Raw genomic sequence first — 27833 nt, forward strand, 5'->3', positions numbered from 1 at the left:
TGATGCTAGCTAGCTTGGAGGGTGGAGGCAGAGGCCATGAGTCTAGGAATGAATGGAGAGAGCTCTTAGAAGCTAGAAGAAGGTTCTAGGGAAGGAATGTTACCCTAGAGCCTCCAGAAGGAATATAACCTTGCTAACACTTTGATTTTAGGACTTCTAAAGTCCAGAATTTTAATAAATTTCTATTCTGAGCCACTAAATTTGTGGTAATTTACTACAGCAACAATAGGAATAATTTTCAACAGTGTCACCTATTTTTACTTTAAGCATTACCTAAACATTTTTTTAAAATGTTTTTTCTTGAAAAACATATTTTCCTTTAGAATTCAGACTTTCCACATAGTCAGATAAATGAGTGAGCCCCTGTTGCCTATTACTTTTTTTCTGTTAGACATATCACATAGTTGCATTCCATGGCCCAGATTTTCTAATGGTCCTACATGCCAGTGAAAGAATGATACTGTCATGATAAATTGGCAAGTAGCTTTTCGACTTGGTTTTCCATTTGTAGTGTAGATTATATTTATCAATTTTTCATGTATTATATAATCACCATTGCTTTAGAGACTACACACACACACACACACACACACACACACATTCTATAATAACTTTGCAAGTTTGGCATTATATATATTTTATAAGCGAGGATCCTGAGTGTGATCCAGTGACTAATTAGCTTGAAATAAATTAATATTTGTTGTGTAAATCTTTTTTTCCCAGAATGATTTAAAATTCAACCTCCCAGGGCACTTGAGTGGCTGGGTTGGTTAAGTGTATGACTCTTGATTTTGGTTCTGGTCATGATCTCAGAGTTGTGAGATGGAGCCCTGCATTTGGCTTGCACTTGGGGTATGGAGCCTGCTTAAGATTCTCTCTCTCTCTCTCCATCCTCTCCCTCTCTCCCTCTCATCTTCTCCCTCTCTCCTTCCTTCCCTCTAAAAAAATAAATAATAAATACAATTCAACTTCCAGTACTGTTGTTTAGGAAATAAAAGGAGTTGTTGAGGAAACTGACTATCTTAGATATTTAGCACTGTTGATTTAATTGGGAAAATAAGAAATACCATTTGTAGTATAGTTGGGATTTGGCCAGAAGATTTATTTAAGGAAAGAGTAGAGTACTGAGATGAAGTGAAAGTGCTTAAAAATTTCTATTTTTTAGAATTTTATTTTATTTAATGAAGTTGATCAGTAGTAAAATTACCTTAATAAGACTATTTAACATCAAGATTAGAGTATCTAGATTGATTGTAAGCTCTATGAAGACATACCTAATTTGTTAAATGAATGAATGAGTGAATGAATGCTGACTTGTAGTTTTCAAGGAAAACCTTGAAGTGTAAGGTGGAGGGGTTTTAAACCACAGGGACTTAATGTAATTTTTGAGGGACTTTCATCAGAATACTTAAATGGAAATGTTCTGATTTTAAAAGGATGAGTTCTAGTTATCTAGAAAATTCACTTGTGTATGTCACGTCATTTCCCAGCAATATCTGTTAAATGACATGTTATATATTTTGGTAATTGAAGTGGTTTTTTTTTCTCTTTTCTAATGAAATGAATAATATAAATTGATTTATTTCTTTATTATTTAATTTATCACATTGGCAGATACTGACATTTTCTTTATGTGTTCACAACTTCTGCTTTGTCATTTAAAATATGCTTATTTCCTGGTAAAAGAGGCACTTACTTGAATGTTTACTAATTATATAATATTTTGAATACTGACTATCATGATGATAGTTTGCTTTTGGTCCAAAAGTGAAAGATGTCTCCCTGTGATGTGAGATGGCCATTGGAGGTTACTAAGGTGGTTTGTGAGATGGATAAGTGTTGTGATTATTCAACATACCTTGCTGTTAAAAAGCACAAATTAAAATGTTTTCTAGTCATTCTGTTTATTCTGCATGTTTGTAATGGTAAAATAAATTCTCTGGCCTAATAAATCTGTATCTAAATTGTACTCTATATTTTCCTTATAAAAATTTTTTTATAAATTAAGAGAATACAGAAAAGTGTGAATTAATAAATTACTTCTATTCTCTCAGAATTATGAAATGTTAACGCATTGGCATACTTACTTCTAGACTTTTAACCACAGTACATTTTAAAAATTTCATCAATTATTTCCTAAGTATAGAAATTTCAAATAAAGCTAAAGTTCCTTTTGATGACCACCTCTAATTCTGATCCCTGTTTCTTTCTTTTTTTTTTTTTTTTTTTTTTTTTTTAGAAGTAATTATATGTTGGATGTGTATTTATCTACTATTTTTTGGTAAATATTTTCTCTCACATGTGTGTAACCATAGAAAAAATGTTTTTATTTGCAGAGATGTTTATCATCCTGTATGCATCATTTGGTATACAGCTTGCATTTTCACTCAATTCTGATGGCTAGCCATGTTATTTCTAAATTTAGTTCTGTTAGCTATGATGTAGCTTGTATGTACTGTGTTTCATTTATTCTACTGATTGACTTTTAGGTTATATCTTTTTTTTTTTTAAACCAATTATAAGCAGTTCAGCTGTTAGCATTGTTGCTCATGTTTCTTTGTACACATGAGCAAATGCTTTTCTAGAAGGTGCCTGGAAATAAAATTGCTTGGCACAGAATGTACATTTTTATATTGCGAAGTTGCCCACAGTGTGATTTGTACCAGTTTGTACTCACAACATATTGTGCATGTATTTGTATGTGTATAAAAATTGAGATTCTACTGTCTGTATATTTTTGTGGCCTCTTTTCTCATTTAACATTTTATTGGGATCTTGTTTCTTGGTCAGTGTTCAGTTCATCTAGTAGAATTTGATTTTAGATGCTTTTATGGGAGAAGAATGATAGGCAAAAGCTTTAGCATTAGTGAGCAATATACTTTATTTTAACCAATGGTGTTTTAGTTCTAAATTGACATAAAATTTATTGTCTCTTAATACTGCAGTTTAAAAAGTTATCAAATTATGTTTGATTTTGCCATGATCATTCTTTTGATCAGGGTGTCTTTGGTCTGTTCTATGACAATATGCTGTGCTATTAACACCCAGCAGTTACCTCGTAATGATTCTTTTATGGTAAATACTGAAATACATCGAATACACAGATTTGTATATCCATCACACCTATTGAAATAATTATCTTAAGAACATACCATAATTAGCAGTCCATGCATTTTATTTTGGGCTTGGGTGTGCCATTCTGGAAACTTCAGTCTATGTGTAAGTAATTAAACTACTCTTGTAAGGCTATTGTCATGAGAAAATTCAAAATTAAGTGTCAAATAAAAACACAAGGTCAAGAAAATTAATTGAAGTTTATAAAACTAAAGCTAAAATTACTGTAGTGACAGATGTTACAGAAATTCTGGTAAAAATTATAGAGACCATAGAGCTATCATCCAGCCCAGCCCTCCATTTTATAGATGAGGGAAAAATTCACTGAATTGTTGTCAGCCAGACCTGCTGAAAAAAAGGTTTCTTATCCAAAGCTTTCAGCACTCTTACTATTGTTCTTAAGGATCTGAAAAGTTCTATAACGATGTATAGACCTGATTATAGCAAGATATTTTTATTATGAGTAAAGAACAGAAACCAGCCAAATACCCATCAGTAGATTGATTGAATAAATAATGGTACATCTACACGCTGAAGTTCGTGCTGCTTTACAGAGGAAAAGAAAGGAACAAGGAAGGTCTTTATGTTTTGATATGGAAAGATCCTTAAGATATATTTAAGTTAAAAAGGAATAAAGGCAAGGTGTAAAAGTATATATTATCCTAATATTTGTGTCAAAAGAGGTATTTGTTTTTGCTCATATTTGTATAAAATGATTTCTGAAGGGATAACTAATCAGAATGCTTACATATAAGGAAGAATGGAAATTGGGTAGATGGAACAAGACCTCTCAAGACTTTTTGTTGCATATCCTTTAAAAAATACTTCTTAATGTTTGAACCATTCAAATAAATGGCTTTTCCCCTTGTCAAAGTAACCTATAATTTAATAAAATTCCTATTATGTATAATTATAAATTTTTTTTAGATTTCTGATGGAAAATGTAAATTGGCAGAAATAATCATGAGCATTTTTTAACCCTCATAACAATTTTTGTGTGTATAGTACATTATTGTTTACTATAAGCATGATTATTGTATACCTGATCTCTTGAACTTTTTTTATCTTGCATAACTGAGACTATGTACCCTCTGAACAAAAATGACCCCTTTTCCCATCTCCCAGCCCCTTGTGGCCACCATTCTACTTTCTGTTTTTGTCAGTTTGACCACTTCAGATACTTCATATAAGTGGGAATCATGTAGTATTTGTCCTTCTGTGACAGGTTCATTTCATGTGGCATGACATCCCCCAGTGCATCCTTGCTAACTTGTTGTGTGTGAGAGGATTTCCTTCTTTTATCAAGACTAAATAGTATTCCATTGTGTATATATACCACATTTTCTTTATCCATTCATCCACTGATAGATATTTAGGTTGTTTCTACCTCTTGGCTGTTACGAATCATGCTGTAGTGAACATGTGAGTACAAATACTTCTTCAAGAGCCTGATTGCAGTTCTTTTGGATAAATACTCAAAAGTACAATTGCTGGATCATGTGGTACTTCTCTGTTTAATTTTCTGAGGAACCTCAGTACTGTTTTCCATAGTGGTACACCATTATGTATTCCCATGAACAGTGTACAAGAATTTCATTTTCTCTAGATTCTCATTAACACTTACAATTTTCCACTTTTTAAAAATTATGTTCACCCTAACAGGTGTGAGGTGATATGTCTTTGTGGTTTGCATTTCCCTGATGCTGAGTGGTGTTGAGCATCTTTTCATGTACCTCTGGTCCTTTTGTATGTGTTTAGAAAAGTGTTTATCCAAGTCTTTTGTCCATTTTTTAATTGGGCTTTTGCATTTTTGCTACTGAGTTATAGGAGTTCCTTGAGATAGTTTGCCAAGTAATTTCTTCCATTCCATAGGTTGCTTTTTCATTCTGTCAATTATTTCCTTTGCTGTAGTAGATACTTAGTTTGATGTAGTCTGGCTTATCTATTTTTGCTTATATTCTTAACAGAAGGAGAGCACAGGCATGCACGTGTGTGAGCGGTGGGAGGAGGGGCAGAGGGAGAAGGAGAGAGAGAATATCAAGCAGGCTCCATGCCCATCACTGAGCCCAATGTGGGGCTCAGTCTCACAACTCTGAAATCACGACCTGAGCTTTAGTCAAGAGTCGGACACTTAACTGACTGTGCCACCAAGGCACCCCTCCATTTTTGCTTTTGTTGCCTGTGCTTTTGATACTGTAGTTAAGGAATCATTGCCAAAACCAGTGTCATGAAGTTTTTTTCCTGTGTTTTCTTTTGGAGTCTTATAGTTTCAAGTCTTATATTTAAGTCTTTACTCTATTTTGAGTTGCATTTGCTTTTTACAGCAGTTATTATTTTTAAAATAAAAATGAAAAGCCCATTTTCTTTTTATCCATGCCTCCTTTTAGTATTTTTGGACAGATAGGCATTGGCTGTGTTGAAGAAAAAGTACTCTCTTGCATTTCCCACCAAACATGCCTAAACATGTGAGCCTTTTTCCTTCAAATCAAATTAACTTCCTGATGAAGAGAACTTGTGTTATTACTTAGATCTTCTAGACCATCAAGTTGGAGATTATGTATTTCCATAGTCATCATTGAATAGATTATAATTGGCTATATTTTATAATACTGTATGTTAGGGAATATGTTAAATGAAGTACTATGTAAAAAAAAGTCTATGATTCATGGGAATTTCCTTTCTAGACTTTTTTTTTCCAGCTTTATACCACATGAAAAAATTAAATGAGTGCATCCTTGCTAACTTCAAGATTAGATTTTGCCCATGGAAAACATGTTTGTGTAAGAGGATGCATAAAAAAAATATTTCTATATAGATAACAGTTCTGTTAATTGTGCCTTCTAACTCAAAAAATGCTGCAAGGCAAAGAAGTAATCCTAGGGAGGATCTTCATTATGATTTAAACACTGTTTTGTATGGAGCGGGACTGACGCGAAGGGATAGTAACCTAGTTCTGTAACCTAAGAAATAATCCTATTTCTGGGTACAGTTTAAAAAATTCTGTGAACTCAAGAATTGTTAAACTTTCAAGATGAGCATTCTGAAGACTAGTCTTTAGTGTTACTTTAAATGTGGCTTTAAGTTAAGCCTTTAGATTGGATCATTTTACAGACCAAGTAAACCTCTTTAAAGTGCCTTTTACTTTAAGTAACTGATTTAGTAATCAACAACAAAAAAATTTATTCTAAATTTATTGTAAAGCAAAACAGTTACTGGGTTCTTTCTCCCTTTCTTAAACAAGTGATGGAGAGTTGTTTATTCCATCCTAATGTAGTCAGAAGTGAAAGTAAAGATTTTATTGTTACAGTCCTGTCTCATATTCTGCGTGATTAGTCTGTGCCCTGCTGTAAGTGGGGGTCATTTGGAACTAAAAGACATCTTTCTTACTGAGAAGAATTCTTACTGAAGTCCATAAAAATGCTTCTAAAATAGGACTTTACTGCGCCTGGGTGGCTCAGTGGGTTAAAATAGGACTTTACTAAATGCACTGTCTCTGATTCTAAGTATCAGCTTAAGTGTTTATCAACAAAAGGGTATTTGTAGCCACAAAACGCATGTATAGAAATAGATAGTAGTCTGTATCTTAGCTGAGTGACCGTATTTGTGCCATAATACATTCTTTGAGAATAAATTTTCTTTGGTTTCTGAAAGTAATGCTTACTTTAGACAGTTTGGGAAATAACTGGAAAATACCCTTCCTTGTATTTTAAGTCTCAGAAGTTAAACTTTGAAATATATGTAGAATCATGGAAGTTGAGCTTAGAACACATTTTTGGTAATCAACAGGCTAAACCAGTTGGGAGGAAAAGGGTTTTGTGTGTATTGAATGCTAGTATTGTTCAGTCATATACTTTTGAAATGTGCTGTTACTCTTGTTACATGGAACTGGAAAATAAGAAAATAAAGGCCATTAAATAAACAGCAATTTAAAAAAATAAACAGCAGTTATAGGCAGTATGCACATTTTTTGGACATTTCAGCAGTACCTGTTCTTAGCTTCCTAGTTGACATCATTAACCATTTGTGTCGTTTTTATCATATTTGTTTCACTGATTCCCCGGAATTCAAACATAGGAAAGTGGCAGTTAGACATCAGGCATGAGATTTCAGAATATATTTCTGTCTTGACACATAAGTGAAGGTGTTCAGAAAGTCCACATAGGTAATTATTTTTACTGTTTTCTTGTGAAATGGGAAGTGCTTTGAAAATGCCACAGGTTGTTATTTGAGAGAGCAACAATTTCCTGGTTGTTACAGACTTTCTGAGAAGCTGCTTTTATAGATTGAAATAAACTGAGATGATAAATGAGAATAAAGGGAAGAAGTAATTGGGTAGGCCTTATAGTTAAAGTAGCAATTTATTGCCCAGGATGTCTCTTTCAGGAATCTAGTTTTTTAGCTGTTCTTAATCCATATTATCTTTAATTTCTGATTTTCAATGCAGAAAGAGAAAGGAATGACCCTTAGGACCTCAGCATAGATAGACATTAGTATGTACATATATGGCTTCTATAAATTTAAAAGCCTGGGCTAAATCCAAGGTTTTGAAATAGACAATTTTTTCAGTGATATGGGAGAACTACCATGTTTGTAAAGTTAAGGGGAAGAGGCAGGTACAAGGGTGTTTATATGTTATGATTACTGTTTAATAAAAGCATAAGGAAAATGAAAACAGTGAAGAAATGATCCTAGGTGTTTACAAGTGTTGTATTTGGATGGCAAACTTGTGTATTATTTTCTTTTTTCTGGTTTTGTTAATCAGTTTTTTAATCAGCTTTTATAGTTGGAAGAAAGTAAACTCATAAGACCCTAGAAACTCTTCTAATTTAGCAAGGCTAAGCCCCTATTTTGTTGTTTGATGCATGTGGGAATTATACCTTAATATTTTAAGTCAATACATGAGTACATTCATTCATGCACATATCAGAAATATAAAAGAAATTTTTTTCTTTGACTTTGAATCTATTTAGGGGATTTCCACATTAGTTTTGTTTTATAAAGCACACTTACAAAACTTGGTCTGTATTTTCCACTTTGGGCTTCTTTTAATATGTAACCAAAAAACCCTAATACCTTTGGGAAGCAGCTTAGATCTCCAAATTTTTTTTCTCAAGTTTTTTTTTTGCAATTGTCTTGTCAATATCTGGTTCAAGAGCAGCTTTTACTTGGTCTTCCCAGAATATCCAATTTGATTTTCGTGGAAGCAACAGCCCTCTTACTTTTTACACTCATGTATCATTGATTTGTACAATTACAATATTAAATATAACTGGCTATAAACTAGTTTGTGGATGAACAGTTGACCAAAAGATGAATGTTAAGAAACTAGTAACTTTGTTCTTTGTTACTGTATATGTTGTATAGTATGTATTCTTCTGGAGGGAAGCAGTGAGCCAGAAGTATAAACTTGTATAATTTATACTCTATAAATTTGCAAGAGAATTGACATCTTAACAATAGTCTTTTCAACCATGAACATGGTATATCTCTCTAGTTAGGTTTTTCTTACTTTTTTTCAGTGTTTTGTAATTTTCTTTTCCTTTTTATTTTTTTAAATTATCATATAATGTATTATTTGCCGCAGGAATACAGGTCTGTGAATCATCAGGTTTACACAGTTCAAAGCACTCACCATAGCACATACCCTCCTCATTGTCCATAACCCAGCCACCATATCCCCACCCTCTACCCCCCAGCAGCCCTCAGTTTGTGAGATTGAGTCTCTTACCATTTGTCTCCCTCCCAAACACATCTTGTTTCACTTTTTTCCCCTTTCCTACCCCCCACAACCCCCTGTCCTACCTCTCAAATTCCTCTTATCAGAAAGATCATATGATAATTATTTTTCTCTGATTGACTTACTTCGCTTAGCGTAGTATCCGCTAGTTCCATACACATCACTGCAAATGGCAGGATTTCATTTCTTTTGAGGGCTGCATAGTATTCCAGTGTGTGTGTGTGTGTGTGTGTGTGTGTGTGTGTGTGTGTGTGTACACCACATCTTCATTATCCATTCGTCTGTTGATGGACATCCAGGTTCTTTCCATAATTTGGCTATTGCAGACATTGCTACTATAAACATTCAGGTGCATTTGTGCCTTCGGATCACTACATTTGTATCTGTAGGGTAAATCTCCAGTAGTGAGATTGCTGGGTCATTGTGTAGCTCTGTTTTCACCTTTTTGAGGAATCTCCATACTGTTTTCCAGAGTGGCTGCTCCAGCTTACATTCCTAGCAACAGCGTAGGAGGGTTCCCCTTTCTCCGCATCCTCGCCAACATCTGTCATTCCCTGACTTGTTAATTTTAGGCGTTCTGACTGGTGTGAGGTGGTATCTCATTGTGGTTTTGATTTGTATTTCCCTGATGTCGAGCACTTTTTCATGTGTCTGTTGGCCATCTGGATGTCTTCTTTGCAGAAATGTCTGCTCATGTCTTCTGCCCATTTCTTGATCGGATTTTTTGTTCTTTGGGTGTTGAGTTAATAAGTTCTTTATAGATTTAGATACTAGCCCTTTATCTAATATGTCATTTGCAAATATCTTCTTTCATTCTGTCAGTCATCCTTTGGTTTTGTTGACTGTTTCCTTGGCTCTGCAGAAGCTTTTGATCTTGATGACGTCCCAATTCATTTTTGCCATTGCTTCCCTTGCCTTTGGCAATGTTTCTAGGAAGAAGTTGCTGTGGCTGAGGTCGAAGAGGTTGATGCCTCTGTTCTCCTCAAAATTCTTGATGGATTCCTGACTCACATTGAGGTCTTTCATCCTCTTTGAGTCTGTTTTTGTGTGTGGTATAAGGAAATGGTCCAGTTTCATTCTTTTGCATGTGGCTGTCCAATTTTCCCAACACCATTTGTTGAAGAGACTGTTTTTTTTCCATTGGACATTCTTTCCTGCTTTGTCAAAGATTAGTTGACCATAGAATTGAGGGTCCATTTCTGGGCTCTCTCTTCTGTTCCCTTGATCTATGTGTTTTTGTGCCAGTACCATACTCTCTTGATGATTACAGCTTTGTAATAGAATTGAAGTCTGGAACTGTGATGCCACCAACTTTGGTTTTCTTTTTCAACATTTCTCGGGCTATTCGGGGTCTTTTCTGCTTCCATATAAATTTTAGGATTATTTGTTCCATTTCTTTGAAAAAAATTGATGGTATTTTGATAGGGATTACGTTAAATGTTTAGATTGCTTTAGGTAGCAGAGACATTTTCACAATGCATAGAATGTTTTTCCATCTCTTTGTGTCTTCCTCAATTTCTTTTGTGAGTAATTGTTAGTTTTCTGAGTACAGATTCTTTGTCTCTTTGGTTAGGATTATTCCTAGGTATCTTATAGTTTGGGTGCAATGGTGAATGAAATCAACTCCTTAATTTTTCTTTCTTCTGTCTTGCTGTTTGTGTATAGAAATGCATCTGATTTCTGTGCGTTGATTTTATATCCTGACAGGTTACTGAATTCCTGTATGAGGTCTAGCAGTTTTGGAGTGGAGTCTTTTGGGTTTTCCACATAAAGTATCATACCTTCTGCAAAGAGTGAGAGTTTTACATCTCTGTTGCCAGTTTGGATGCCTTTAATTTCTTTTTGTTGTGTGATTGCTGAGGCTAGGACTTATAGTATTATGTTGAATAGCAGTGGTGATAGTGGACAGCCCTGCCTTGTTCTGACCTCAGGGGAAAGCTCTCAGTTTTTCCCCATTGAGGGTGATATTCACTATGGGTTTTTCATAGATGGCTTTGATAATATTGAGGTATGTATCCTCTTCCTCTACCCTTTGAAGAGTTTTGATCAAGAAAGGATACTGTACTTTTGTCAAATGCTTTTTCGGCATCTGCTGAGAGTATCATATGGTTCTTGTTCTTTCTTTTATTAATGTATTGTATCACATTGATTGATTTGTGGCTGTTGAACCAACCTTGCAGCCCAGGAATGAATCCCACTGAATTGTGGTGAATAATCCTTTTAATGTACTGTTGGATCCTATTGGTGAGTATTTTGGTGAGAATTTTTGCATCCGTGTTCATCAAGGATATTGGTCTGTAATTCTCCTTTTTAATGGGGTCTTTGTCTGATTTTGGGAACAGGGTCATGTTGGCCTCATAAAATGAGTTTGGAAGTTTTCCTTCCATTTCTATTTTTTGAAACAGTTTCAGGAGAATAGGTATTAATTCTTCTTTAAATGTTTGGTAGAGGGGCGCCTGGGTGGCTCAGTGGGTTAAGCCGCTGCCTTCGGCTCAGGTCATGATCTCAGGGTCCTGGGATCGAGTCCCGCATCGGGCTCTCTGCTCAGCGGGGAGCCTGCTTCCCTCTCTCTCTCTCTGCCTGCCTCTCCGTCTACTTGTGATTTCTCTCTGTCAAATAAATACATAAAATCTTAAAAAAAAAAAAAATGTTTGGTAGAATTCTTTTGGGAATCCACCTTGCCCTGGCTCTTGTTTGTTGGAAGATTTTTTGATGACTTCTTCAATCTCCTTACTAGTTATGAGTGTGTTCAGGTTTTCTATTTCTTCCTGGTTCAGCTTTGGTAGTTTATAGGTCTCTAGGAATGCATCCATTTCTTCCATATCGTCAGATTTGCTGGTGTATGGTTGCTCATGATATGTTCTTACAATTGTTTGTATTTCATCGGTGTTGGTTGTGATCTCTCCTCTTTCATTCATGATTTTATTAATTTGGGTCCTTTCTCTTTTCCTTTTCATAAGCCTGGCCAGGACGTTATCAATCTTCTTAATTCTCTCAAAGAACCAGCTTCTGCTTTCATTGATTTGTTCTACTGTTCTTTTGGTTTCTATTTAATAATGATTTCTGCATTATTTCTCTTCTGCCAGGTTTAGACTTTATTTGCTGTTCTTTCTCCAGCTCCTTAGGTGCAAGGTTAGGTTGTGTATTTGAGACTTTCCTTGTTTCTTCAGAAAGGCTTGTATTGCTATATACTTTCTTCTCAGGACAACCTTCGCTGTGTTCCACAGATATTGAACAGTTGTGTTTTCATTTTCATTTGTTTCCATGAACTTTTTCAATTCTTCTTTAGTTTCCTGGTTGGTCCATTCATTCTTTAGTAGGATGCTCCTTAGCCTCCATGTATTTGAGTTCTTCCAACTTTCCTCTTGTGATTGAGCTCTAGTTTTAGAGCATTGTGGTCCGAAAATATGCAGGGAATGATGCCGGTCTTTTGGTACTAGTGGAGACCTGATTTGTGACCCAGAATGTGATCTATTCTGGAGAGAATGTTCCATGTGCACTAGATAAGAATGTGTATTCTGTTGCCTTGGGATGGAATGTTCTGAATATGTCTGTGATGTCCCTCTAGTCTAGTGTGTCACTTAAAGCCTTTATTTCTTTGTTGATCTTTTGCTTAGATGATCTTTCCATTTCTGTTGGGGGTGGGTGTTAAAGTCCCCTGCTATTACTGTATTGTTGTCAATATGTTCCTTTGAGTTTTTTTATTAATTGGTTTATATAATTGGCTTCTCCCCATGCTAGGGGCATAGACATTTAAAATTGTTAGATCTTCTTATTGGACAGACCCTTTAAGTATGATGCAGCATCCTTCCTCATCTCTTATTATAGTCTTTGGCTTAAAATCTAATTTATCTGATATAAGGATTGCCACCCTGGCTTTCTTTTGATGTCCATTAGCATGGTAAATGGTTTTCCACCTCCTCACTTTAAATCTGTAGGTGTCTTTAGGTCTAAAATGAGTTTCTTGTAGACAGCATATCAGTGGGTCCTGTTTTTTTTCTTCCATTCTGATATCCTGTGTCTTTAGATTAGGGCATTTAGCCCATTTACATTCAGGGTCACTATTGAAAGTTACGAATTTAGTGCCATTGTATTACCTGTAAGGTGACTGTTACTGCATATCGTCTCTGTTGCTTTCTGGTCTGTTACTTTTAGGCTCTCTCTTTGCTTAGAGGACCCCTTTCAATATTTTCTGTAGATCTGGTTTGGTGTTTACAAACTCTTTTAGTTTTTGTTTGTCCTGGAAGCTTTTTATCTCTCCTTCTATTTTTACTGATAACCTAGCTGGATAGTGTTCTTGGCTGCATGTTTTCCTCATTTAGTGCTCTGAATATATCATGCCAGTTCCTTCTGGCCTGCCAGGTCTCTGTGGATAAGTCTGCTGCCAATCCAGTATTTTTACCATTGTATATTACAGACTTCTTGTCCTGAGCTGCTTTCAGGATTTTCTCTTTGTCACTAAGACTTGTAAATTTTACTCTTAGGTGACGAGGTGTGGACCTATTCTTATTGATTTTGAGGGGGATTCTCTGCACCTCCTGGATTTTGATGCTTATTCCCTTTGCCATATGAGGGAAGTTCTCTACAATAATTTGCTCCAGTATACCTTCTGCCTCCCTCTCTCTTTCTTCTTCTTCTGGAATCCCAATTATTCTATTACTGTTTTGTCTTATGGTATCACTTATCTCTCGAATTCTCGCCTTGTTGTCCAGTTGTTGTTTGTCTCTCTTTTGCTCAGCTTCTTTATTCACCATCATTTGGTCTTCTGTATCAGTAATTCTCTCTTCTGCATCATTTATCATAGCAGTAAGAGCATCCATTTTTTATTATACCTCATTAATAGCTTTTTAAATTTCAGCTTGGTTAGATTTTATTTCTTTCATCTGTCTAGAAAGGGATTCTCTAATATCTTCCATGCTTTTCTCAAGCCCAGCTAGCATGTTGATAATCATCATTCTGAACTCTTGTTTTGACCTATTACTAATGTCCGTATTAATTAGGTCCCTAGCCATTGGTACTGCCTTTTGTGTGTGTGTGTGTGTGTGGTGTGAGTTTTTCCACATTGTTATTTTATCCAGATAAAAATAGATGGATAAGAGAACAAATACTAAAGAGGTGGCAATGACCCCAGAAAAGTATACACTAACCAAATCTGAATAGACCCAAAACAGGTGGGAGAAGTAAGGGGGACAAAAATTAAAATAAAAAATAAGAAAATATTATACTGGTGAATTGAACAGAGCTACCCACTTGATTTTGGCTGTATTCTGGTCTCTTAGAAGAAACTACCTCCCAAAATTTTAAAGAATAAAAATTTAGACATATATACACAAAAATAAGGGTGAACACGTTGAAGGGATGGAATATGACTGTAAAAATGAAAATTTTTAAAGATTCTTAAAAAGAAATTAATAAGAAGTTGGTTGAATAAAGAAAAGAGAAAAGTTATCAGGGTGGAGAATAGAACAAACCCATGCCCTAGATTTAGGGTATATTTTGATATATTAGAAGAAATTGTATGCCCAAGTTTAAAAAAAAATCTGTATGTATACAAAATAAGGTTAAACAGAATAAACGAATAAAATATGAGTATAACAATGAAAATTTTAAATGACTTTTTAAGGGGCACCTGGCTGACTCAGTGGTTTGGGCCTCTGCTTTCGGTTCAGATCATGGTCTTGGGGTCCTGGAATCGAGCCCCGCATTGGGGTCTCTGCTCGGTGGGGAGCTTGCTTCTCCCTCTCTCTCTGCGTGCCTCTCTGCCTAGCCTACTTGTGTTCATGCTATCAAATAAATAAATAAAATCTTTTAAAAAATGATTTTTTAAAGATATTGATAAGAAAACATGGTTTAAGAACATTAAAATAGGAATGAGGAAAAGTTAAAAAATAGAATAAGAAAAAAATAAAATTTAAAGATTTTAACTTTGAAGGACTGAAGTATCATGGATAAAAAGCCATTAATTCTATGTGTTGTTTTCCCCTAGCTCTGGAGTTCCGCAGTTCTCACTGATTGGTGAACTTGGTCTTGGCGGGATATTCTTGCTGATCTTCTGGGGAAGGGGCCTGTTGCATTCATTCTCAAACGTCTTTGCCCGAGGTTTGTTCTCGGTTGCTTTTGTTCCCTGAATGCTTTCTGTACAGCTCTGGAGGATGGGAATGAAGATGGTGGCCTCCTAATCTCTAGCCTGTATGAGCTGGGAGCTTGGGGCCCTACTCCTCAGTGAGCCCTCAGAGAAAACCAGTCAATTCCTCATGTCTCCCTGGTCTCCATCTGCACTCGGAGCTCACCTGGCCTGAGACCGAGCATTTCTATCTCTGGCGTACAGCTTTGGAGTCTCCAAACCCAGCAGATTCGTGTAGCACACTTCTGCGCTGCTCCTCCTGGATGATGGAGGGGTTCTCTCTGGATCTGCCACTTGTGGGATCCCTGCTATAAGAGCAGTGGTCTGACTGTGACTTGGATCACTGTTTAAGGTAGCCCAGAGCTGAGAGCACACTCCTCAGCTCCATCTCTGCTGCTGGCTTCCCCACTGCCATACCTGGGAGCTCTGCCACACTCAGGCACCTCTGGTATTTCTGTGACTCCGTGGGTCCTGAGACCCCAGTGTCCTTGCGAGGTTTCTGCCCCTCCACTTAGCCTCTGGAGGGACATCCCTCAGTGGAGCAGACTTTTAAAAGTTTCAATTTTGTGCGCTGCTGCTCTCCTCCTTGCTGGGAGCTGGCCCCCCTGCCCAGTCTATCTTCCCATGGCTTTGGATTCACTTCTCCACACATCCTACCTTCCAGAAAGTGGTCGATTTTCTGTTCCTACAATTGCTGCTCTTCTCTTCTATCTCTTCTTGAGTTTGTAGGTGTTCAGAATGGTTTGGTAACTATCTAGCTGAACTCCTGGGACCTGATGATAATTCAGTTTCCTACTCCTCTGCCATCTTAGAGTAACTCTGTTTTGTAATTTTTACTGTATGTCTTTTATATCTTTTTGAAAAGTTATCCATATTCTTGTGTTACTTTAAATGGTAGTTTTGACATCTTTACTGTTTGTTATTGTTATACAGAAATAAATTGATATGTTTTTCTGATTTTTGTATCCCATAACCCTTGCTATATTCATTAATTCTCCTAGGTCTTTTGTAGATTCCTTAGGAATTTCTGCAGAGACAACTATGCTTCCTGCAACAAAATGCAGTTTTAGTTTTTGCTCTTTAATTTGTGTGCCTTGATTTTATTTTTTTACCTTACTGCATTGGCTAGAGCCTCCAGGATAGTGTTGCATAAAAGTGGTGAGAATGGACATTCTTGCTATATTACTAATCTTAGGGTAAAAACATCCAGTATTTCAATAATGATGGCTATAGAGTTCTCAAAGGTATCTTTTTATCATTTTGAGGAAATTATCCTCTATTCCTACTATGCTTATATTTTTATCGTGAATGGATGTTGGATTTTGTCAAAACGCTTTCTCTGTATTAAGATGATCATGCGGTTTTTCTTTTTTAGCTTGTTAATATGATGAATTTTGAATGTTAAACCAACGTTGAATTCCCACATGGGTTTAATGTTTATCCTTTTATGTATTGTACTCATTTAACTTAATTTGTTAATTTTTGCCTCTGTGTTTCTATGGGATTTGGTCTGTAATGGATTTTTTTGATGGAGAGGGGGCATATGATCTGTATTGAGCTTATCCACTGGAAGTAATGTCTGTTTGGAACCAAACATTTCTACTATAATTTATGCCTCACAATTAAAATCCAAACAATTTTTAAAAAGCAGTCAACTCAGGGGGCGCCTGGGTGGCTCAGGGGGTTAAAGCCTCTGCCTTCAGCTCAGGTCATGATCTCAGGGTCCTGGGATTGAGCCCCACATCGGGCTCCTGCTCACTGGGGAGCCTACTTCCCTCTACCCCCCACCTGCCTCTCTGCCTACTTGTGATCTCTGTCAAATAAATAAATAAAATCTAAAAATAAAAATAAAAATAAAAACAGTCAACTCAGTCAAAATACACTACTTAAGAATCAATAGCTTCTTTGAAGCCATAGTAACACTGAAACATGGTTGAGGCGGGAATGCAGAAATTTGATTTGTTGGAAAGCTAATTAAACTTCTAACATGCTCAAGAAGAATTACAAAAAGGCCAAATTGTGTTTTTCATGGAGATACAGTCCCCTGGAATCACAACACTGGACAGCTGTTAAGAGTATTTAGAGTCCTGAGATAAGAAGGAATCTAGGCATCCTTGCAGCAGTCTTCATTTGTCCTTTCCGCCAAAATGGAGATTTGTGGGTGTGTGGGATGACATCCCACTAGCAACTGTAGCCTTGATTGGAGAGTCTAACTCCATCTCCAAGAACTGCAAGTTGCAAACAGGGATAATACACTTTACCTTCAGCTCTTTCGATGTTGTCCTGCCAAAGCTGGTAGGTACCTCTGTGGTGAGTTGCTCCAGGATGGGTGCGCTGTCTACCATCGCAGGTGTTGATGAGTACACCCACTGGCAGCTGGAAGCCAGCTCTCTGAGTGAAAACTGCCTTTGTCTTGGCCTCTCCAGAGTCACCCCAGCCTTTCTGCCAGCAATTTCAAATTCTGCTGAAACTCCAGGCAGAACAAGGACTAGTGAGATCCTGCCATCTAGTCCTTTGTTATAACATGCTCCAGCTCTGTAGTGTCCTGTAATATCTGTGTAGAATGACTTGGGAACTGTTCTGTCTTCAGTTTTAAGTTTGTGTTGAATTGGTATTTTTTTTAAATGTTTGGTAGAATTTCCTAGTAAAGCTATCTGGGCCTGTTGTTTTAACTGTAGGAAGGTCTGTTTTTTTTGTGGTTTTGGGGGTTTGTGTGTGTGGTGGGGGAGGTTTTCATCTACAAATTTAACTTCTTTAGTGGGTAAAGGTTGTTCCGTTTAGTTACCTATACTTGAATGAGCCTTGTTAATTTTTGTTTTCCAAAGAATTTGGCCATTTCTTCTAAGTTGTTGGATACATTGGCATTGTTCCTTTACTTTCAGTAGTGACTTTTCCTTGTTCCTGCTGTTGATAATTTTGTTTTTTCTTCTTATTATTAGTCTGGCTACAGAGTTATCAGCTCTTATTGATTTTTTCTGTATTTTTTTCTGTTTTGTTGATTTCTGCTTTTATTTACTCTTTCTAGTTTCTTTAGGCAAAGGTTATTAGTTATTAATATTAGACCTTCTTTTTAAATATGGTCTTGTAGTACCATTAAGTTTCCCTGGAGGCACTTCTTTAGCTACATCCTAGAAATTTCAGTATATTTCAGTTTTATTAGGTTTAGAATGCTTTTTTAGTTGCCTTTTGGTGTTTTCTTTGTATTTGAGGTTACTCGAAGCATGTTCTTTAGTTCAAATATTGTAGACTTCTCAAATACCTTTTCTGTTGTTGGTTGTTAATTTAATTCCATTGTAGTCAGAGAACATACTTTGTCTGATTTGAATTCTTTCATATTTATCAACCCTTGTTTTATGACTCAGAATATTGTCTGTCTTGTTAAATGTTCCAGGTGTGCTTGAAAAGAATATGTCTGTGTTCTAGTTGGAGTGTTCTGCAAATGCCAGTTGGGCAGTTAGTTAATAACATTGTTCAAGTTTTCTATATCTTTACGGGCTTTCTGTCTAACAATTTACTGGTTTTGTGTCTACTTTTCTAATAATTCTGTCGATTATTGAAAGCATTATGGTGAAATCACCAGTTATACTTGTGGATTTGTCTTTTATTTATTTATTTATTTATTTTTAGGTTTTTACTTGTGTATTTTGAAACCTGAAGGTGCACAGGCTTTTAAGGTCATTATGTCTGCTTGATAAAATGACTCCTTTATTATTACAGAATAACCTTTTTTCTTAGCAATATTCTTTCTTCTGAAGTCCATGTTAATAATGTTGCAGGATTTCTTTTTCTTTAGTGCTCGCATTTCTTGGTCATGCCACTTTGAAAAATGAATGAAGAGGTAGGCAGACGAAGAATGGTGGGCAGCAAAGCAGTTTATTGAGCCATAGTGAAGCAAAGTTTATTGAACCACAGTACAAAGCTCCTGAAGAGGGAGGGGACCTGAGAGGGTTGCCACCTGAGTTTCTAAGTCTAGGGGTTTTTATGGGCTTACTGGTGGGCTGTTTTACTCTAATAACTGCTCCATGCGCCTGTCACCCACCCAGATTTTTGTCCACTTGTTCATCTCTTATTAGATAGTTCTGTGGGAAAGGGTGAAGGGCTCCTTCCAGGGTGGTGTAAAATCCTTTTAAGGGTGGTTTCCTCTTAAGGCAGGGTCCCTGCCTGCCTGTCTTCTTACTATCCTTCATTATTAATATGACCACTCCAGCTTTCTTTTGATTTATGTTAACATGATAAATGTTTCATTCCATCCTTTTCCTTTTAAATCATTTCTTTCTTTTATTTAAGGTACGGGTTACTTTTAGGCAGGATATAGTTGGGTCTTCTATTTTTTAATCCAGTTTGACAATTTCTTCCTTTTCATTGCAGTTTATGTATTATTAACTCTTAATATATAGATATCAACTTTCCAAACTATAAAATATAAAAATTAATATCCAAACTCTGTTATTAAAATACAAAAGTAATAACAAACTCTTTGTTATTAAAATACAAAAAGTAATAACTATAGGTAGTTTATGTGTAAGGCTGGAGACTGTAATCTGATCAGAATTTCTTCATATATAGGTACACCCAGATGGCTCAGTCAGTTAAGCATCTGCCTTCAGCTCAGGTCCTGATCTCAGGGGCCTGGGATCCAGCCCTGTGTTTGGGCTTCCTGTTCAATGGGGAGCTTGCTTCTCCCTCTCCCTTTGACCTCCCCCCACCCCAGCTTGTGTGTGTGTGCACTCTTTCAAGAGGGTGTGCACTGGAACACCCTTTCAACTAGTTTATACCATGAAGTTGAATAGTGTTATTTTTTACAGATCTAAACTGTTGCAAAAATTATTGTAAATTCCAAATTAATTGGGATAGGAATGAACTATTTACATAGAAAGAGACAATTCTATAACTGTGTTCTTAATAAACCAAAAGAAATACTGTATAGAACTTGAATTCTTAGCTCATGGACAATCATATTAGCATCACCTTGGAATTTGATAGAAATGTAAATTCCTTGGACCCTGAATTAGTTAACTGGAAGAATGTGGGAAGGCAGGAATCTATACTTTAAGAATCCTGCAAGTCATTCTGTTACATGCCCAAATTGAAAACCATTACTTTACAGAATGATATATATCAGGCTCTCATGAAATAATGGCAAGTTTTCAGCACCACAAATTCTAATTCTCAAACAGCTATTGAATTAGGTTTTAGTTAATGATCTCCAAACCTGGAGTTGAGTCCTAGTTACTCCTTCTTTTTACTGAAAGTAATTCAGCTTTGTAGACAGTATTGGTATTTCTTTCTTGATTTTGAAAATGCTTTAATTTTCTTGGTATGCTATTTATTTCAGTAATCAAAGCACATCTATTTTTGATGGAAGTTTGGACTAATGCTAAAATTTGAGGACATTTCTGAATCTTTCTGCCATTATAATGTCAATATTTTAGCTGGATTACAATGTTTACATCTAATTGAGTCCCTCCTATTGTATTTTTTCCTCCAGTATTTACATTTATGCTTTAGGAACAATTTTTGTCTTCCCTGAACTTATTTTTTCTACCTTCAAATCTTTCATATTATCATACCTTTATTTTAGTTTAAAAAAGATTACTAGCAGAGATTTATTTTAATAAAGTGCATTCTGTGGCAAAAATTGACAAGGCAAAAAGCAAGTGTTAGAGAAGTTGTGGAGAAAGGGGAACCCTCTTACACTGTTGGTGGAATGCAAGTTGGTGCAACCACTTTGGAAAACAGTGTGGAGTTTCCTCAAAAAATTAAAAATAGAGTTACCCTATGACCCTGCAATTGCAGTACTGGGTATTTACCCGAGAGATGCAGATGTAGTGGAAAGAAGGACCATATGCACCCCAGTGTTCATAGCAGCAGTGTCCACAATAGCCAAACTCTGAAAAGAGCCAAGATGCTCTACAACAGATGAATGGATAAAGATGATGTGGTCGGGATACACAATGGAATACTACTCATCCTTCAGAAAGGATAAATACCCAACTTTTCCATCAACATGGATGGGCCTGAAGGAGATTATGCTAAGTGAAATAAGTCAAACAGAGAAAGTCAATCGTTATATTGTTCCACTTATTTGTGGAACATAAATAGCGTGAAGAACATTAGGAGAAGGAAGGGAAAAATGAAGGGGGAGAAATTGAAGTGGGAGGTGAACCATGAGAGACTATGGACTCCAAGAAACAAACTAAGGATTTTAGAAGGGAGGGGAGTATGGGAATGGGTGACCCTGGTGATGGGTATTAAGGAGGGCATGGATTGCATAGAGCCCTGGGTGTTAAATGCAAACAATGAATCATGGAACACTACATCAAAAACTAATGATGTACTGTATGGTGACTAACATAATACAATAAAAACTAGGGGGAAAAAAGGATGCTCAGCAGTGTATAAAACACTCATTTATTTTTAATTTAACAAATACTGCCTTTACATGCAGTGACTTCTCCTAGGCTTTGTAATACATGTTTTACATATACATTATGCTTGTGCATTAATCATCCATTAATTCTTAACATTAATGAAAATACATTATAAAAATCAAATTTCTTTCCAAACTTCATCTCACTGATGAACTGCCACTAAAAATATATTGGTTAATGATCTTGACATGATTAGGTAAGAACTTTAAAGTAGCTGTTAAATGTCTCATTGATCCAGTGACCACCAGTATAATTCTTCTTGTTGTTAGGTTACTAAGTTAAAAAATATGAATTGTATTTTACTTAATATACTTTCTAAGCTTGTAAAACGTTTTTACAGTTCTTTACAGTTATAACAGTTATTACACAAATTAAAAATGTGAAATTCTTCAAAGAAGAATTTATTATCAGTCTAAGAAACACTAATCATCTATATGAAATAGTAATATTGGTAGTAGCTAACATGGAGTTATCACTATGTATTTTAAGTTTATATGTATCATTTGTTATATGCATGCTCTATGGTAAGTTTTTATATATATTCTCACGTTTTGATTTTTTAAAACAGCCCAAAGAGGCACCATTATCATCGCCATCTAGATGAGGAAACTGAGTGTCAAAGAAGAGATCCCCACCTGAATACTGATGTCCAGATACTGTTGTCATGTTAATCTGACTCCAGAGCCTGTGCTTTGCATTTAACTGGTTGTCTAAGATTTAGTCTGTTTGTATGTTAGAATGGAGTTGAACCACATAGTTAAATACAGAATGATGATATTATAGAACTACCTTTTCAGGTACCTATTTTTTAAATATAAAATATTACAGTTAAAAATCATAGGTAGACCAACTTTAAGACTTCATTCTTTGTGCATCTCAATCACTTGAATACTTTGATAGAAGATGGGGACTCAAGCAATCTATTCCTATTTTCACTTTCCATCAGTGAACAGAAAGAAAGAGCAATTAAAATTATAGTCGGGGTGAAAAGAAAAACTAGTGAGGAAAGGGACCAGAGCCTTAGGAACTCTAAGACATGGTCAAGTGGACCAACATACACTGTTAATCTTACTGCAGATCCTTTGTTAATAAGTGGCTTTTTTCTTGCTGTTTTCAAGATACTCACATTGGCCTTGGCTTTTAGCAGTTTGATTTAATTTGTCACTGTGGATCTCTTTGAGTTTATCCTTCTTATAGTCCATTGAGCTTGAATGTGTAGATTCATGTCTTGTAACAAGTTTTAGAGGTTTGCAACCTTTTTTCTGCATGTAAGTCCTGTATATGTTTTGTTAGATTTACAACAGGGTTTTTTGTTTGTTTGCTTGTTTGTTTTTGGTGTGATTGTAGATGATATTGAATTGTCATTTTTATGTCTTTATGTTTAGGATAGAAATAAATGTATTCTGTATTTTAAAAATTATTATTTTTTTTATTTTTATTTTTATTTATTTATTTATTTATTTTTTGAGAGAGAGTGTGTGTGTTGGGTGGTGTGGAGAGGGAGAGAATCTCAAGCAGGCTGCATGCCCAGCATGGAGCCTGACACAAGACTTGATGGCATGACCATGAGATCATGACCTGAGCCAAAATTAATAGTTGAACACTTAGCCTACTGAGTCACCCAGGCACCCCTCGATTTTGTATTTTTATTTTATATTCTGGAACTTTGCTGAACTGACTTATTCTAGGATTCTATTGTTTTTGTAGATTCCTTGTGAGTTTCTTCATAGAAAATTCTATCATTTTTAAATAGGGCTGGTTTTATTTCTTCTTTTTCTATCTGTATGCTGCTGTTGCTACTGCTGCTGTTTGTATTATTATTTTGCTTTAATGCACTGGCTAGAACTTCCAACACTATGTTAAGTAAGAGTAATGAAACTCTACTGTAGGCCTTCTTCCTGATATTAGAAGGAAAGCATTCAATTTCAGTTTTTCATTCTTAGGGTAGCTATAGCATTTTGTAGAGGAACTTCTTCTATATTCCTATTTTTCTGAGAGTTTTTATCATGAACAGAAATTCAGTTTTGCCAGATCCCTGGTATTTTATTCTTTAGGAGTTTCAAAGTTATGAATTTAATTTCCTTAATAGTTATAGAGAAGTTCAGATTACAAATTTCACATTGAATGTGTTCTCACAGTTTGGTTTTCAAGGAAGTTGTCCATTTTATCAGGCTGTCAGATTTATATGTGTGAAATTGTTTGTAGTATACTCTTCTTTCCTTTTGATGTCTGCAGAATACCTAGTTATGCCTTTTTTGTTCCTAATATTAAAATTTTTCTTGGGGGCACCTGGGTGGCTCAATGGGTTAAGCCTTCAGCTCAGATCATGATCCCAGGGTTCTGGGATTGAGCCCCACATCCGGGCTCTCTGTTCAGCAGGGAGCCTGCTTCCCTTCCTCTCTCTCTGCTTGCCTTTCTGCCTACTTGTGATCTCTGCCTGCCAAATAAATAAATAAAATCTTAAAAAAATAAAATAAAATAAAAATTGTCTTTGTTTTTATTAGTCTTGCTAAAATTTTATCAATTTAACTGATTTTTTTCAAAGAACCAGCTATTTGTTTTATTCATTATCCCCCCATATTGTTGTTCTGTTTTCAGTTTCATTTTCATTGGTTTTTGTTCTTTATTATTCCGTTCCTTCTTGCTTTGAGTTTATCTTGCTCTTTTTCTGGTTTTGACGTAGGAGCTTAGATGATTGGTTGGAAGCTATTCTTTCTTGATGTATACATGTAGTGTTGTAAATTTCCCTTTCAGTCCTGCATGAGCTATATCCCGTAAGTTTTCTTTTAATTTGCTTCAATGTCTTTTTAAAATGTCCTTTGATATTTTTATTTTTTGTTTGTTCTCTCTGGTTTTGTTGTTTCTGTTTTCTTCTTTCTGCATTCCTGTAGGTTTTAAATTTTTTTAGAATTGTGATTTATATACTGTATTTGAGTTTAAAGTCTTCATATAGCTTTTTTCATGGTTGCTCTATCTATTTATATAAATATCACTTCTCAAAGGATGCCTGGGTGGCTCAGTTAGTTAAGCGACTGCCTTCAGCTCAGGTCATGATCCCAGCCAGGGTCCTGGGATCAAGTCTTGCATCTGGCTTTTTACTCAGCGGGGAGTCTGCTGCTCTTGTGGCTTCTGTGCTCTCTTCTCTCTCTCTTTCCCTGACAAATAAATAAAATCTTAAAAAAAAATTACTTGTTACAGTCTACTGGTATCATAATTTTACCAATCCAAGTAAAGTATGGAAAGCTTAACACCAATAACATCCCTTTTCTATCTACCATTTACAATATAATTGTCTTTAATACTTCCTCTATTTATATTTAGAACCACATCACACAATGTTTAGGTGACTATCATTAGCTAATCTTTAAGGTAGATCTGCTGGTGGTAAATTTGCTTAGTTTTCTTTCAGATGAGAATATCTCATTTATATTTTCATTCCCAGATTATTTTCTCTGGGCATAGGATTTTTTTGTTTTAGCACTTGAGAAACATTGTGCCATTTCTGTTATTCTGCTGTTATTCCAGTTTTCTCCTATAGTTAAGGCTTCATACTCCGGCTACTTTCAAGATTTTTTTTCTCTTTGTTTTTCAGAAGTTTAATTATGATGTGTCCTATTTTGTATCTCTTTGGTTTACTTTGTTTGGAGTTTGTTCAGTATTTTGAATCTTCCTGCTTAGGTCTCTTGTCAGAATGTCATGTTTTCAGGTATGAATTCTTTCAGTACCCTTATTGCCCTGCCTTCTTTCTCCTGTCAAAACTCTGTGACAGAGGGATGCTTGGGTGGCTCAGTTGGTTAAGTATTCAACTCTTGGTTTCTGCTCAGGTCATGAGCTTAGGGTTGTGACATTGTGCTCTGTGTTGGCTCTGTGCTCAGGGTCACGTCTGCTTGGGATTCTCTCTTTCCCTCTGCTCCTTCCTCCCACTTGTGTGTGCACTTGTGCGCTCTCTCTCTCTCTCTCTCTTTCTAAAATATATAGATCTTTTGTTATATCCCCCAGTTCCCTGAGGCTCTGTTGTTATTGTTTGCAGTGTATTTTCTCATGGTTACTGCTGTTGGGTAATTTCTTTTTGTTCTCTCTTATAATTTACTAAACTTTTCTCCTTTCCTACCTACCATTCTGCTATTGAATGTACTCACGGTTTTTTAGTTTGATTATTTTAATTTTGAGTTCTGAAGCTTCCATTTCAGTCTTTTTTAATATATCTTTTTGTCACTCAGCCGATTTGCTGAGGCTTTCTGTTTATTCATTTGGTTCAGGCTTATTCAAGCTTGTTCATAATTATTCATGAAAGCATTTTTTATCATGACCACTTTAAATCTTTAATAATTCTAACATCTCTGTCATCCGGATGTTGTTGTTTCTTGATTGTCTCTGTTGATTGGGTTTGAGATCTTCCTGGTTCTTGATATGTTGAATAGTATTCAATTGAAACTTGGACATGTTTCTATTCTGATGTGCGACTCTGAATCCTATTTTAATCTGTTTCATTTGACTTTTTCTGACGCTGCTCTGGTAAGGGAAGGGCAGATCCTTTTTTACTTCCAAGTGGAAGTAGAAGTCCAGGTCCTCTCTCAGCCACTGCCAAGAGAGCCATGCATGGGCTCATGAATGCTGCAGGGCAAGTGGGAGTGGCTTTATCCCACTGGAGGAGGGCACAAGTCCTGATTCCCCACTCTGTCTTACCTAACACTATCAAGAAGGGAAAGGGAAGGGTCCCTCATCACTGCCATGTGGAAGTATGTTTGCCTGGTCTCCTGACACTTTAGAGGTGACTTGATACCTGCTGCCTGGGGTGAAAGTTCTGGCTCCCTGCTTGGTCTTCTCTGACACCACCCTCTCAGGGACATTGAGTACCTCATTACAGCCTTGTGAGGGTAGAAGTCTGGGCTGCCTACCTGCCCTGTAAGGGTGGAGATGGGACCATTTTTTTCTATAGGGTTTGACTAAGGTGAGTTGTCATGTCCGAGAGTTTTCAGTCTTGCTTTGCCGTCCCTCCCTTGGTCCTTTGGCTAGAGAGAATAGGCTTTTGTTTGGTTCTTTCTGTGTGTGCCCATTTCTGGACAGCCAGCCTCTATTGCTCCAAAGCTGGGATATGCGAAGGGAACTTGCCACTTGGTCATTCCTGAGTCCCAAGAACTCTAACTAGTTGGCTGGCTGCCCTCTCTCTCTACCTTTTAGAGACTTATATATAATGTCCAGGGTTTTTCGTTGTCCATAGTGGTAAGAAGAGCAAAGCATTTGTCTACTCCAGCTCCTTTAAAGTGAAAGGTGCTATTAGCTCTTTTTATTTTATCTTTTATTTTTTATTTTTTTATAAACATATAATGTATTTTTATCCCCAGGGGTACAGGTCTGTGAATCACCAGGTTTACATACTTCACAGCACTCACCATAGCACATACCCTCCCCAGTGTCCATAACCCCACCCCCCTCTCCTGACGCCCCTCTCCCCAGCAACCCTCAGTTTGTTTTGTGAGATTAAGAGTCACTTATGGTTTGTCTCCCTCCCGATTCCATCTTGTTTCATTTATTCTTCTCCTACCCCCCCAACCCCCCACGTTGCATCTCCACTTCCTCATATCAGGGAGATCATATGATAGTTGTCTTTCTTCGATTGACTTATTTCACTAAGCATGATACCCTCTAGTTCCATCCACGTTGTCGCAAATGGCATGATTTCATTTCTTTTGATGGCTGCATAGTATTCCATTGTGTGTGTGTGTGTGTGTGTGTGTGTGTGTGTGTGTGTGTATACACACCACATCTTCTTTATCCATTCATCTGTTGATGGACATCTAGGTTCTTTCCATAGTTTGGCTGTTGTAGACGTTTTTGCTATAAACATTCGGGTGCATGTGCCCCTTCGGATCACTATGTTTGTATCTTTAGGATAAATACCCAATAGTGCAATTGCTGGGTCATAGGGTAGTTCTATTTTCAACATTTTGAGGAACCTTCATGCTGTTTTCCAGAGTGGTTGCACCAGCTTGCATTCCCACCAACATTGTAGGAGGGTTCCCCTTTCTCCGCATCCTTGCCGGCATCTGTCATTTCCTGACTTGTTAATTTTAGCCACTCTGACTGGTGTGAGGGGGTATCTCATTGTGGTCTTGATTTGTATTTCCCTGACGTATCACCTCTTTTTTTACAGGGTGATCCACTTAAATGTATAGCTTTTAGTGATAGCTCAACCACCCCTTGTTGACTGCCTGGAAACCACACAGGAAAGTACTGGCCAGTGTTCAGCGTCCAGCCTTCAGCCTTCCATGTAGAAATTTATTTTGTCAGTCCCCATGGTGATTGAGTTCAAGGAGACCAATCCATATGAAAAGTATTCTTAAAACAAATGATGTATTATTTAATTTATAGTCATTGCTAAGTACTGCATCCATGAGGATCAGGTGGTGTTTGGTTAGATGGTACG

General features: G+C 36.3%; 1 protein-coding gene and 1 pseudogene across 2 annotated transcripts in view; one reads left to right on the plus strand and one right to left on the minus strand.

Annotated features, from left to right (window-relative positions):
- Window positions 1-27833, plus strand: part of HS2ST1 (heparan sulfate 2-O-sulfotransferase 1) — a 173411-nt gene that overhangs the window by 101380 nt on the left and 44198 nt on the right. The gene's annotated exons all lie outside the window — the stretch shown is intronic.
- On the minus strand, window positions 17055-18777 carry LOC132001547 (histone H2A.Z-like; annotated as a pseudogene).

The sequence above is a fragment of the Mustela nigripes genome, chromosome 14 (assembly GCF_022355385.1).
Source record: "Mustela nigripes isolate SB6536 chromosome 14, MUSNIG.SB6536, whole genome shotgun sequence".
Taxonomy (NCBI): domain Eukaryota; kingdom Metazoa; phylum Chordata; class Mammalia; order Carnivora; family Mustelidae; genus Mustela; species Mustela nigripes.